This window comes from Heterocephalus glaber, unplaced genomic scaffold (genome assembly GCF_053883595.1).
Source record: "Heterocephalus glaber isolate CG9 unplaced genomic scaffold, H.glaber_assembly_v1.0 deba00001463, whole genome shotgun sequence".
NCBI classification, from domain to species: domain Eukaryota; kingdom Metazoa; phylum Chordata; class Mammalia; order Rodentia; family Bathyergidae; genus Heterocephalus; species Heterocephalus glaber.
This window is the reverse complement of record NW_028258310.1, coordinates 14792789-14806818: the sequence shown is the minus strand read 5'-3', so window position 1 is coordinate 14806818 and position 14030 is coordinate 14792789. Positions and strand designations below refer to the sequence as shown.

At 37.7% G+C, this 14030-nt stretch overlaps 1 long non-coding RNA gene across 2 annotated transcripts in view; it reads right to left on the bottom strand.

Annotated features, from left to right (window-relative positions):
• Nucleotides 1-1800: 1800 nt before the first annotated feature.
• The window catches only part of LOC110351098 (uncharacterized), a 71838-nt gene continuing 59608 nt past the window's right edge, over nt 1801-14030 (bottom strand). For both annotated transcript variants that reach the window (XR_015438787.1, XR_002398141.2), the window contains one exon: nt 1801-13934. This is a non-coding gene — a long non-coding RNA (uncharacterized LOC110351098). The remainder of the gene's footprint in view (nt 13935-14030) is intronic.

Sequence of the window (14030 nt, the reverse complement as noted above, 5' to 3'; positions counted from 1 at the left end):
GTGGGATAGTGGCTAAGAACCCCCTACCTCTGGGCCGGGAGTGGTGAGAGGGATGGTGGCCCAGAAGCCCCTTCCTCTGGGCCAGGAGCAGTGGGACAGAAGGTGGCCCAAAAGCCCTTTCCTCTGGGCTGGGAGCAGTGGGAGGGATGTTGTCCAGGAAGCCCCTTCCTCTGGACCATGAGCAGTGGGACGGTGGCTCAGAAGCCCCTGCCTCTGGGCCGGGAGCAGTGGGACTCAGTACCGTGGTCTGGTGGTCTGGTGTCCTCTGCATCTTTGTAGTGTGGAACAAGGTGGCTGCCTGTGTGCAGCAGGGTGATTTGGCCTGTTCTGTGTGACTCAGGACCTTGGTAGGGTGTGGGCAGACCTGCCTGTCTACAACCAGTGGGGTGGTTTCTAATTCTTATTACAAACAACACACCCTTGAACATCCTCATGCTTGATTGCTCCTGCACTTGGCCACTAATGAGAATTTCTCTTGTGTGTATGCTTAGGAGAAGTGGCACATCACTTTCTTACTCTGTAATGCCTTTAAAATTCTTACTACTTCTTAAAGGACTTTCTTTTTTCCAGCGATCAAAGAGCCACCAAGATACAGCCTGAAATCCCAGGTCACTTCCTCTCAGAAGTCTCTCAACAACAGATCCCTTCAAAACACAAGACTCTGTGCCAGGTGGAATTATCCTCACTGGCTGGCTCCCTTGCCTACCATTTGTGAATTAGGAACTGTCTACACTCATAGTCTCAAAGTGGCATTAACAGGAATAGGTCACAGGTGACCAAAAGAAATTCTGCCACTTGCTTTCAGCCCATCTACAGCACTGGCATCCCTCTTCATTAGTATGGAACACAGAGTCCAGAACAAGAATCTATGTGTGGCCTCTGGACACTCTACCCGGAGTGCAAGGTCTTGGCCATTTACAGAATACAGAAGGGCCCAGAGAGGCTAAAAGTCCCCAGAAGAAGGAAATCCACCATTAATTAGGTTGAAAGGTGAAACTAACTGGGGATTTGATAAAGACTAGAAGTCAAAGGTAACTCAGAGAAACAGCAGATCCAGAAGCAAAGCAAAAAGAGAAACCCTGGCTCTGTTCTCTCTGTAGGAAATATTTCCTTCCATTTGTCCCTTGTAAACGTGCAAGCTCAAAAATGATGTATTTGAAATTCCAGTGACTTTATTCAGTGTGATGTAAAGTACATAATCTCACAAAATTAAGTGTCCCCCCAATAAAATAGCCCAAATCCAAGGTTGGAGAAAACCTGAAGGGCAATCAACCGTTGCTGGTTGCAATCGTACAATTTAAGTAACATTCTACATCTGAATAGCCATGGAACAAGTTACCTAAACTCTGAGCCTTAGTTTCCTCATCTACAATATAGGAATAATAATGTTCATGTCATGGAATTACTGAAAGGAGTAAATATCATAATGTCATAATGTTAATGTCTAGTAGTTTCAGAAACACCTAGTACAGTATTTTCTCTATTACACAAGAAGTATTTGATACAAGTTAGTTATTACATTTTCTTCTTTTCATTTTAATCACTTAGTTTACTCCAAGCATCACTCAGGCAGTATGTTTGTTTATGTACTATTTGAAGCATTTACTGGAGCAGGTGTCATTTCAACCAGTTGACTCTTGTACTGAATAAATTTGAAAAAATTGTTATTTTTATATTTCCTGTTCTACTATCTTATAAAAATTAATGAAAAATATGCAATGCTTGATCATCTTGTATTTAAATAATTGGACTCATAAGTGGTTAAACATAGCCAGAACTAATACTAATGCTGATATTTTTAATATTAGTAATATTGGTCATTGAACATTTTTTCCTAAACCATTAGGCCAAATCATCTCATTCAACCTTCACAATCAGGATATGAATATTATTTCATGTTCATTTTATGAAGGAGAAAGCCATGATTTGGAAGGTTAAGTAATTTTCCCAAAATCAGACAATGAATGAGTGGGAGAAACTGAACTCAAACTAAATGAGGTCAGTTTCATAGCCCCTTTCTTGACCATGATAGATCATCTTACAAAACATCTTCCACTGTAGGTAAACTGGAGTGAAAATAATCTCTGGGAGATTCTGATATGTAGACATGCACCTGCTCCTCAATAGTGGGACAAACTTTAAAGTCCCTAATAGGATTGGCTTTTAAATTTCTAAAGTAGAGTTAAGGGTTTTTCTCATCTTAAAATCTCTAACCAATTGATTCACCTCATTTCCTCACTTTGCCTCTGCAAATGCATCTGGGGAAGCCCACTGTGAACTCTCATTCTCATACACGATGGCACAGCCTCCAAATCAGATTGGCAGATGCCACGTGACATAGTCTCTCCCTTTTCCCTGCCCCCGTGCCTCTTCACTCAGGCAAAAATCAAGCTTTTATTCAAAGATTCAGTTTACTCTCCATGGTTGAAGGACAAACATGTAAATATAGAAAAACTGTAAGAAATCATGATCATTTCTAGTGGATTTGAAATGAATGCATTTAAAGGTGAATATGTCTGTCATTCTACAAATGTCTCAAGACTGGACAGTGAAGGACAGACTCCAAAAAGATTAAACATTGGAGTAATGGGAGACCTGATTTTCTTTCCTCTTTTGGATTATTTCTTTCATTTATCTACCTCTAAAGCCCTACACTGTGGAAGGCACTGGGAGTTGAGGGAATTGAGGCATAGTCCTTAGGAGCAGTTATCATTCACTAGATAGCATGTGGCGAAGCCCGACTGACCTCCAATGCTGCTTGACAAAGTTTCAGCTTGGGGAAAAGAAGGGAACACATCGTACCCTCATGTTTTATTTTTTCTTGCCCTAATGTTTACAATTGTTACGCTGGTCACAGGAATCATTGTGTTTGTGACTAACAACATATTCTCCATGAGGCAAATTGGCAATGATGTATTGAAATCTGATCTGGCTCAAGAGTCCCAAATTCCTGTTTCTCTTAGTTCTATTGCCATACTCACTTCTAAAGAAACCTCTCCTAAAACTCCCTCTGTTTTCCCGCTACTATAACTCCTTTCTTCTATTGATGACTTTCTTTTTACTAAAGGGGTCTTATAAAGAGACTGAAAGGACAGATTTTAGATGTAAGAAACAGTGGGAAATGGGAAATAGAAAGAAAGTTAAGACAGATAAATACATTAAGGAGGCAAGTTACTCAGTTTTTCTCAAAGTACTGTAAACATCTCCTGCTCATGGACCATGAACCCAAATAACACTTAAGTAAGATGAATAGAGGTATAGAAAAAGAGAGCTAATAGCAAACTATATTAACCATTGTGTAGTTTCTCAAGGGCCAGCTGACGACCACAAGTTTGACATTTAATTAATTAAATCTTGCTTGTACCCCTGCTGATATAGAGATTTTGATTAAGTTACCTTCTGTTCTGCTTAGGTGTGGGTAAATAAGGGGACAATTGTAATTTTTAAAATGTATTCATGATGTTCAATGAAATGAATCAGCTTAGGAAAAATATACTCTGTTTAGCAAAAAATAACCTTTACTTCTATAGAAATTGCTAAGGCAACCTACAATGTAAACATGTTCCGCCCAATGCCTCCTAGCTATTGCTTAAAGATATAAAAATAAATCAGACCCTGAGACTTATCAGAGGGAAACTGAACATTGCTTGTGAAGGTTCTTTTCTCACTCGCCGGCCCGGGACCTCTCCCCTTCCTACCCTGCATGGACTGCAGCTGGTCTGCGGCAAGCATGACTAATGTTGTGCCACAGGGAAGCAGAAAGAGCCATTACAGGAATAAAGATGCTCCGTGACATGCCCTGTGCTTTACCCCTGTTATTTTCTTCTATCCTTACAACTTCATGTGATCCTCATTATTACAAATATCAAAATGGAAATTAGGATGTCCTCACTCGTCCAATGTCACACATTTACTAATTGGCACAGACTGGGCTAGTTTTAGATCAACCTGATCCCACAACCCAACTACTTAAATATTCTGCAGTGCTGTAAAGAGAGCACAATGAAGCATCTGGGTGGCATACACAATGGACCAAGGGAGATGAGTTCTTTCCTGGAGCTGGACCTGTAGAGGATAGAGGGAACCCGGGCCAGGCCTGGTTTGGCAGGTGCAGGAGATGGAGTTGGTTTGGAAAGCCAAGGGGAGCCATGAAGGGGTCTCAAGCAAGGAAACTGTGATTATTAATCATGATACAGCAACTTAACTGGATTAACAAATGCTTAGCAGATTAGTAAAGCACAGTACTGGAAGTGTCTGTAGATTTGATTGGCGTGCTGTCCAGCAAACTGGGGGTGAAAGACCCACCTCAGCTGTGGTTAGCATGCACCAGTAGGCCTGTAGCTTGGATAGAACACAGAAAGGGAAAGAAGAAGGAAGTGCATGATATTTTCAAAAAGCTCCAGAGTGGTTGTATCTTTTGTTGACATTGCCTGTGGATATCAGTCTCCAGTTTCTTCAGTCTTCCAAGTCGGATTCATACCAGCAATTCTCCAGTGAGCTTTCAGCTCTTTGATCTTCAACTGGTGCTGCATCCCTGATCCCTATTTTTCTGCAGCTTCCATCTTCTTGGGCTGAGCAGCTACTCAATCCTCCAGTTCTCCAGTGCACAAACAGCTATTATGGATTCTCCCACCTCTGATCCTGTAAGGATACCTAACAAATCCCCTTGCAAATTATACAAATATCTTCAATTGATTCTATTCCTCTAGAGAACTCTAATCAATACCGAAATTATATGTCTGGGTTTTATTTTTATAAAGATTATTCTAACTTCTCTGGAGGAAATGTATCTGAACATGGCAAAACTGGCTCATGATAGACATATCAAAAATGAAAAACAATACCAATGTTAATAATGGCAGCTAGCATTCAGTGTTGCAATGATTTAAGAAGTGATGAGAGATTGAAGTCATTCAAATTGTAGTGATCAGATAGTAAATAGTCGGGTCACAAAAAATGTCATCTCTTACTTTAAAAATATAATTTTCTCATTTGGAGAAGACTTTACCTATGTTTTGCAGTATGCATTTTATTTTGAAATAGCTAACCAAAAGCCAAAAGAGATATCTTGTTCATTAAACACTCTTTGTATATAAATAAATCACTTAATATTGAAAAGTGTCAAGGGTTAAAAAGAACTTCAAGAGGTATATGACAAATAATGACAGAATAATATATAAACTCTTTTCCTTGAAGATTATCTAAACATATCGGTGAGGAGGGGCTTGGATATGTTTGATTAAAGAATAGCACAAACAGTCCTTGTGATAGAACTGTCCCAGGTCTGGACTGTGATGGTGGTTAAATAAACTTACACAGGATAAAATCATACAGAACAAAATTCACATACAAATGACTGCACGAAGACTGATAAAATCAGAATAAAGTTGTTGGACTTTGTCAATATCAGTTTCCTGGTTGTGATATTGTTCTAAATTTACATAAATTTTACTATTAAAGGAAACTGAGTGGAGGGTGCACAGAATCTCTGTATTATTTCTTGTGATTATATGTGAATCTACCATAATTGGGAAATTAAAAAATTAAATAATCTAGATCAATTGTTTTCAATGTATAGGGTGTTCTGAATCCCTTTGAGAATCTAGAGAAAACTGTTAGACTCTTTTCCCATAGCACTGCATGTGCAGAATTTTTCATGTAATTTTATAAAATTCATGAAGTTTCTAAAACTCATCTGAATCCCTACATGTTGCCATGATACAAGTCCTGACACCAACATCTGGAAATGCCATGCTTTGCCCTTCCATGGCTAGTGTGTATTAGTAACTTTAGAGCAGGAGTGCTTTCAAATCCTGACTCTACCACTTCCAGAATGCTACCACTAGCCCCAGTCTTGCCTTCTCTATGCCTCAGTTTCCAAGTCAGTAAAGTGAAATTTATAATTGTACATGGCTTATGGGGCTTTATGACAATTCGGATAATTAATGTAATAAGGAACTTAACAGAGTACCTAGCACATAATCAGCACCCCAAAAATGGTGCTTTCTTGTATAGAGCTGCCATGCATCCATTTCTTTCAACCTCTCCAGCTTCTCCTGTGTTCTCATTCCCAAGTTCTGCTTCAACCTTAATTCTTCCCACTTCAGAACCTTTGCATATGCTTCCCCCTCTCCTAATCCACACTCACTAATCTCATTCAACATTCCAACTCCTCAGTTTTTCTATCCTGCTTTCAATCCCAAAATTTCCTCAGGGAAGATTCTCTGACCTCACTGACAAGGCCAAATATTCCTTTGGCAAGCTCTTATGCAGCTCAGCAATTCACAATATTTATCTTAGATGGAGTTTCATTACATACCTTGAGAGCTATGTGGTTGACATAGGCCTCTCCACTAGATTTTATATTCTATGAGATTAAAATCAGTTCTAATTTTGCTCTCCATGTTGTCCTCAGCACTTACCACAGTTGTGGGCCATTTTATAAGTATCAGTGAGTATTTGTTGAGTGACAATACATAAATGAATGAATTAACCTATAGTAATAAAAGCTAACAGACATACAGTGCTTTATAAAGAGGCTGTTCACCCCAAAAGAGCAAGTTTTTACCCTTCTGTTAGTTCACAAGAGAGAGTACTTATACTCAAGAGGATTTTGTATTCTGTCTAGTATTTCTATACCTCTCATCTCAAGTTTCTATCAGAGTGAAGGAGACTCTAATTCATTTACTTTTTGTAAAGCACACTGGAATACATAAAAATAAGAGAGCTATAGCCTATTTAAATGTCATTCTGCTTTGGGCCATGCCACTTAAACTACACACACACACACACACACACACACACCACTGAGCCAGTTACCAACACACAAGAGAAACCCATAGGGAAAATTTATTTTCCCAAGACCTTTTCAAGATTCAGACAATGTTTATTCATCTTTCTACTGTCCTGATGTAAATGATATTTAATGAGAGAAATAAAGACTAACTTGGAAGAAGGAAAACCAAGGCTTACCATCAGGCTCTCCTCCATCCCCTATTTTTATCCTTAATCTTTCGAGACACTTTGCCATCATCTTCAGTTTTCTGTGCTAAGGTATCTTTGCAGAAAGTTTCCACAGGTGGATTAATTGGATCAGTGCTTAAGTTTTTATTTGCTATGTGAGTTTAACAAATTAATCTGGCATATAATAAAATATTGTGAAACAATTTCAGAATGGATATTCCAAATACTGCCTTATTCAATTACTGTCAAAATGCACATACAGGAAAACTGAAAATCTGAACATATAATTGCAGACTTAATTACTACTCTGTGCTAACCAGAGGCAATCATACCAAATTTCTCAAAGTATTTAAACTAGTTCTAAAGTTTCTTTCTAATTTCAAAGAAATAGGAACATATAACCAAACACTACGCTGATAACTCATTCAGTCTGTGTTATTTTCCTTGAGTTAATGTGATGAATCGTCAGAACAAGGTTTTTCAATGGACCACAGTTATCAATCAGTTTTTACAATTTAATATTTTAGAAGTAATGTAATGTGCATTATCTCATTTGAATTTTCTTAAAAATTATGATTACATATGAAATTTAACCATTTTGTCCCTTGTCTTCAAAGATAAATCATTTATATAGTGAATATTGATTTCTTGCCTGCTATACTATATCTCAGATATTGCCCTAAGGCCTAGGGTACATCAGTGAGCAAGACAATGCTCCCCCTTCTAGCATTCCAGGAACAATGAACGAGTGAGTTATAAAGAAAACAAAATAATATTTTGATATGTAATAATTGCATGTCCACTTCAAAGAACTTACTGAGGAGTCAATATTTTCACACAAGCCCACTTGTTTTTTATGACTGAGAAACCTCTCATTCTAACATGCTTAGTTCTTACTTTATTAAACTATTGGCATATGTTGGCATATGTTTTATGTCACAAATAATAAATACCAAAACTTCCCATTTATTTCAGCTTTTTCCTCCTCACACCTTGACCAGAGCAAGTGCTAATCCGCTTTACTAAAAAGTGATCATTTGTACTACAATATTACTTTTTAAAAATTTTAGTTTATTAGTATACTTGTGTAGTACATAATGTTTACATTCCTTGTGGGAATTTGGTAGATGTACATAACACATCTTAATTCCTTTTTTCGTCCCATTTCTTTTCCTTTCTCCCCCCACCTCCACCTATCCCTCGACCCTCTTTCTTTTTATTTGCCATATATAATGTTTACATTTCTTGTGCAGAGGAGGTACATGTACATGGCATATCCTAATTCATGTTTTTACTTTGATCCTTAAATATCTTCACATCTATTTTTCCTTTGATTCTGAGAAATGCATATTGTTATCCCTGCTTTTTAGGTGAGGAAATTGTTGAGTGACTCAGGATATACCAAAAACGATTAACTCGAACTCAAGACTACTGACATCTCATTCAATTCCTTTTCCAGGATAAACTTACACTGTAGAAAATTCCATTCAACTTGCTTGACATGTGTTATGTTTTTCATTACCAGTTGATGAGATTACTCAGTGTGAGAAGGATATGATCTTTGACCTTTTGAAAACTCCAGCCTAACTGGGATAACATTTAAATAATTAATCAAAGCTCTCCTCTGGCCTTTGAATTGTCTCATAATGTTTTTTGTTTGCTTATTTGTTTTGATTTTGGTGTATACTTCAATTGGGAGTAAATGCTCCAAATATAATTGAAGTGTGAAGCATTAATTCTCCTATTGTCTAAAATCCCCTAAGAGAGCTCTTTGATCTATCTATGCAGATGATAATTATTACAGTTTTAGTTTTTTGGGAGATTGTTGTTTTTTGTTTTGTTTGTTTGTTTTTTGGTACCAGGGATTGAACTCAGAACCTTGTGCTCACGAGGCAGATGCATCGCCACTGAGCTACAACCTTGGCCCATACAGTTTTAATCTAAAATGTCCCTCAAAAGTCTCAAGTTTCACCTGCTGCACAAGTGCAAGGACCCAAGTTTGGTCCCCAGTACCAAAAAAAAAAAAGGTCTCAGGTTTTTTTTTGGGGGGGGGGGGTTGGTACTGGGGATCAAACGCGGGTCCTTGTGCTTGTGCAGCAAGCGGTCAAATCACTGAGCTAAATCCCCTGTCCAGTCTCAGGTATTTTTGAGATGGGGCTTTTATAAGGTGATTGCATCATGGGAGTGCTACAAGAAGATAAATCCCTCCATGAATTCATGGCTGAATGTTCTGTGAGGCGGTGGAGCCTGGTTGCAGGTGGGTCACTGAGTTGTGACCTGGGTGTATTCTTGTCCCTGGCTCCTCCCTTCACTCTCTGCTTCCTGGCTGCCATGGGAAGAGCAGCTTTTCCTCATCTGGCCCTTCCACCATACCGTTTCTGCCTTGGAGGGAATTAACCATGGACAGAAACTTCTGAAACTTTGAGCTAAAAATCATTTCCTCCTTTAACTTACAGGTGTTGGACATTTTGTCCTAGTGTTGAGAATATGGGCCAAGTGAAGACTTTCCCTGCAGCTCAAACATGTGCATCACGTAATCCTGTGTATGTTGAGGAGATCTGCGTAGGACACATCCACAGTCCCACTTTGAGTTGTTGAGCTGAATCCCTAGCCTTAGAACATTTGCTACAGGTTGAAAAGCATTATGCGCTTCCTTTACTGTCTTTTCCCTGAAAAAGAGTAGCTTGACAAGTGATGAGTAATTATTGTTAACATCTGGCAAGTGTCAAAAGCCTCATTTTGCTGAACACATGTAGCTAGGTCACTTCCATTAAAGAGTGAAGGTTCAGACCTCTCACCTTGATAATTGAAGCAAGGGTGGAAAACAGTTAGCAAGTGGACATCATCTCATCCTACATGGGAAACATGACCCACTTCAAAGCATTTAGCTTAGGCCAAGAGAAAGAGAAGACTGAAGAATCTAGAAGTCTCACTAGTGATAAAGAGCTTCTACTCTCTAGGCTTAATGCATCCTCAGTGCTCGTTTGGAAACAGAGATTCCTTTCTCTGACAAAGACCATAAATCAATGGGGAGTGTGTCAACAATTGTTTATTTCAATATAGAACAAGTGCAGATAAATACTAGCCCTACTTTTTAATCAACACCTGCTGTCCAGGTTCTATTATTCAATTTTTTATATGACAAAAACTGGCTTAATCCATACAGGACTTAGATTCAAATCTTAGCTCCATTACTTGCTAGCCCTGTGGCCTTTAGGCATTTATTTAGTGTATTTAAGTAAGTTTTTTCCTAAGTTAAATGATTATAGTAATAGAAACCACCACACTGAAGTATTGTAGAAGTTAGACGACAAAATAAATGGAAAGTACTTAGTACAATGTCTAGCACCATAAGTACTCAATGAATGTCTGCTGATATGATCATCATCACCACCACCACCACCACCATCATCATCATCATAATCATAATTATCCTTCCCTGTCTTGCCTGAGGCCTCAGGTGTGGTGGTTAAAATTACAGGAGCTGAAGTTAAAGGGATGAGCATTCTAATCCTATCTAGATTATTCACTAGCTTTGTAATCAGTCTTCTTCCTCATCAACAAATTACAGATGTTAGTGCCAATACTTACAATCCTGGGCTTTAGTTCAATGTTTGAGCATAAACTTAGTGTTTTCAAGGATCTGAAATGGATCCCCCCCCAATATGAAAGAAAAAATCAATAATTATAGGGTTTGTGGAAGCACTGAATAACATAATAATGTTATAGTATAATAAATCTTTTTTCTCAGATTTATTGTAACATAGCTGACAAATGAAAATTATATGTATTTGTGCTATAATGTGATATTTTGATATGTATATACATAGTGGAATGATTAAATGAACCTAATTAATAAATCTATCACCTCACATTCTTAGCATTTTATAAGAATATTTAAAATCTACTGTCTTAGCAATTTGCAAACATACATCTTAATACTAATGACAGTCCCTGTGTTAGTTACTTTTCTCTTGTTTCTGAGAAGAGATACCTCACACCAAAAGTTAAAAAGGGAAAGAGTTTATTTAGCTCACAGTTTGTAGATGTTTCAGTCTGTAATTGGCTGGCTCCAAGGCCAAGTGGCTCATGGCAGAGAAGTGTCGCAGAGGAGAAACAGTTCATGGCACCCACACAGTAACAAAAGCAACAAGAGACCTTAACAGCATCTTTTTGCCCCTTTTATCCTACTCAGACTACCAGGATTAGGGTGGTGCCAAACCAACCACTCAGTCATGTGTAGTGGTTTAGTAATCACAGGCTCTTAATCCCAGCACCATACACTCTAGGTTCAGCAACCTCCAGATTAGCCCCACCTCACAACTTCGTGAGGCTTTGGGGGGACATCTAGACACAAGCCATAACAGCCCCCATGATGTGGAATAGATCTTCAGAATTCATTTCACTTAACTGAAATTTTATATCATCTGACCAAAATCTTCACATTTCCTATTCCACCCCCAGGCCCTGGTAAGCACTATTCTGCTTCCCGCTTTTATAATTTCATTTTTTAAAAAAATTTCAGGTAGAAATGAGATCCTCTACCATTCATCTTTTTGTTTCTGGATTATTTCACTAAACATAATGCATTCCAGGTTCACCCATATTTTTGCAAATGACAGATTTATTTCTTTTTTAAAGCTGAATCATTTTCCAGTGTGCATATGTGTGTGTTTATGTGTAACAATTTCTGTATCCATTCATCTGTTGGTGGACACTTACGTTGATTTCATATCTTAACTATTGTGAATAACACTTCCATGAGACTAGAAGTGCAGAGATCTCTTCAACATACTGATTCGTTTTCTTTGGATATATACCCGGAAGCAACATTGCTAGATCATACAGATTTTGTTTTTATTTGAGAAACCTCCATCCTGTTTTCCATTATGGTTCTTAGAATGGATCTTGACATATAATACATGTTCAATATATGTTTTTAAAGTATTATAATCATCATCATCACTATTTTCAGTAATACCACTGCTGAAGTGAGGTACACAGTGTCACACAGGTGACATGCTTCATAATATGAGGTGTCAGATCAGAACAACATAAAAGACATCATTCCTACATTACAAATGACTTTTTAGGACCTCTGTCCCTAAGGACTGGATAAATCTGGGACCGAAGAGAGTCCCAGTTCTCAGCTCTAATACCATCATACGACAAAAGAAGACATATATCAAATTTGAATCCAGGAGCTTAAGGACAGATGGAAATTCCACATAAAAACTCAGAACTACAAGAGAAAATATCAAAGTTATTGTTGATTTTTTTTGCCTGACATTTTGAAGAGTAAAAGTAAAGGATTGAATAGTGGGTAGAATAATTGACTTTGAGAAGACTAGAAATGGAACCTTTATTAGACACTTTACTAGACTTTGCTCAATGCATCACCTCATATATTCCTAACCACAATTCTAAGAGGAATATCTAATTGCTAATTACATGTGTGTCTGAGGCTTGACAGAATTATATGACTTATCTAAGGCCTCCCAGCTGTAAGAGTAGACCTTACCAAAAAGATGAAGAAGAAGAAAAAAAAGATGAAGCAGTTGGGGTCCATCCATTCATCATATCGAATTATTTCAGTCATTTTTTCCAGAACATTAGCTTATTTCCCTATCTCATTTTCTTTAGTTCTGACACATGGCACAGAAAAATGTACGCATGGGCAAAGTTATGTTCATATCCATATGCCTGTGCAGTATTTAAAGGTTTAGCATTTAAAGGGTCTGACATTTCCATTACAACCAATTCCTCTGAAAACAATTTTATGGGATAAAATGGCAGACCAGCCTCTTACTTTATATCTAATCAAGGTTAGTTAGCTGTGCAGTGAAAAGACAGCACAAAGTTTGTGTTGGCCTTTTTTCCATAGTGTGTGTTTCATTGACCAAAACACAGCTCCTTAAAAATGAAGACAGTGAAAAAGACCTGTGGTTTTCTCCATTGCTCTGTTAGTAAGGGAGGCTAAGAGATGGCTTCACAGAAAGAAATGGGTTTGAAAATTGCTGATACATCCTTTATCACTGCAATTTCCACAAGGTTATAAAAGTCATGCTTGGATAAAATCTTGAAAGCACCAAAGCAATGATCTAAGAAATGAATTCAGATAAGCCTTCTCCATCTTAAATTGCAAGCAGTAGAACTAGCATAGAAATGATATCACTGTGAGGCATGTAAAATTAAGTGTGATTTTGCTCATTTATATACAACAGGAAGTAAATCATTTCATGGACTTAGTGCAGTGAGTTCAAAAATGCAGCAGCCTAGAACTCTCACCCTCACCAGCGCTGGTTTCACTGATGCATAAAGGTCTTTATTTCTTCATGATTTTGCAAAATGTTCTAGGAATTCTCTTGCTTATTTCATATGTGGTTGGTGGAGGGAGCTACAGTTTGTGTTCTGCCTCTTGAAAACATTTGGGTATAGAGGAAAAGGTGCCTTATCCCCCCTCTTTTAGAGGTTTAGAGTCCAAGATACTTCTGTGCAGTTCAAGGCAATTTACTTGGCCTGGCCCTATAGAGGCTGTAATAAAATACATATTGTAATGCCCATATGAAAAGAAAGACACAGCTATTTTTTCAAGACCTAAAAGATAATAAAATGACTCAATGTGTGAATAAAAGAAAATTTAATGTACTTTGTATCTCTTTTCCAGTTCTTTTTTTTTAAATTCTTTTAATGGTACATTTTAGGTATATAACATTTACATTTATCATTGGGTGCTTGTACTTTTACATGATGTATCTTGATTCTTATTTTTTTTCCCATTACCTGTGTGCCCTTCACCCCCTCCACCCTTCCCTATTTACATAGATTTCGTTTCCATCTTTTTCTTTTCTCATAATTTTTCCTTTCCCTTCTTTCCTTTCTCCTTCCCCTCCCACCATCCAGTTCTTTTTGTTTTGTATTTTATGAGGCCTTGGGTCCATGGAGAGCTCCTGAGCATATTCACAAGAAGACTAAATGAAAAAGAAAGTAGAAGTTACAAGAACTTTGTTATGAAGGAGAGAATTAAAAATTTAAAAGTTTTACTTTAATAATTTAAAATTATGAAA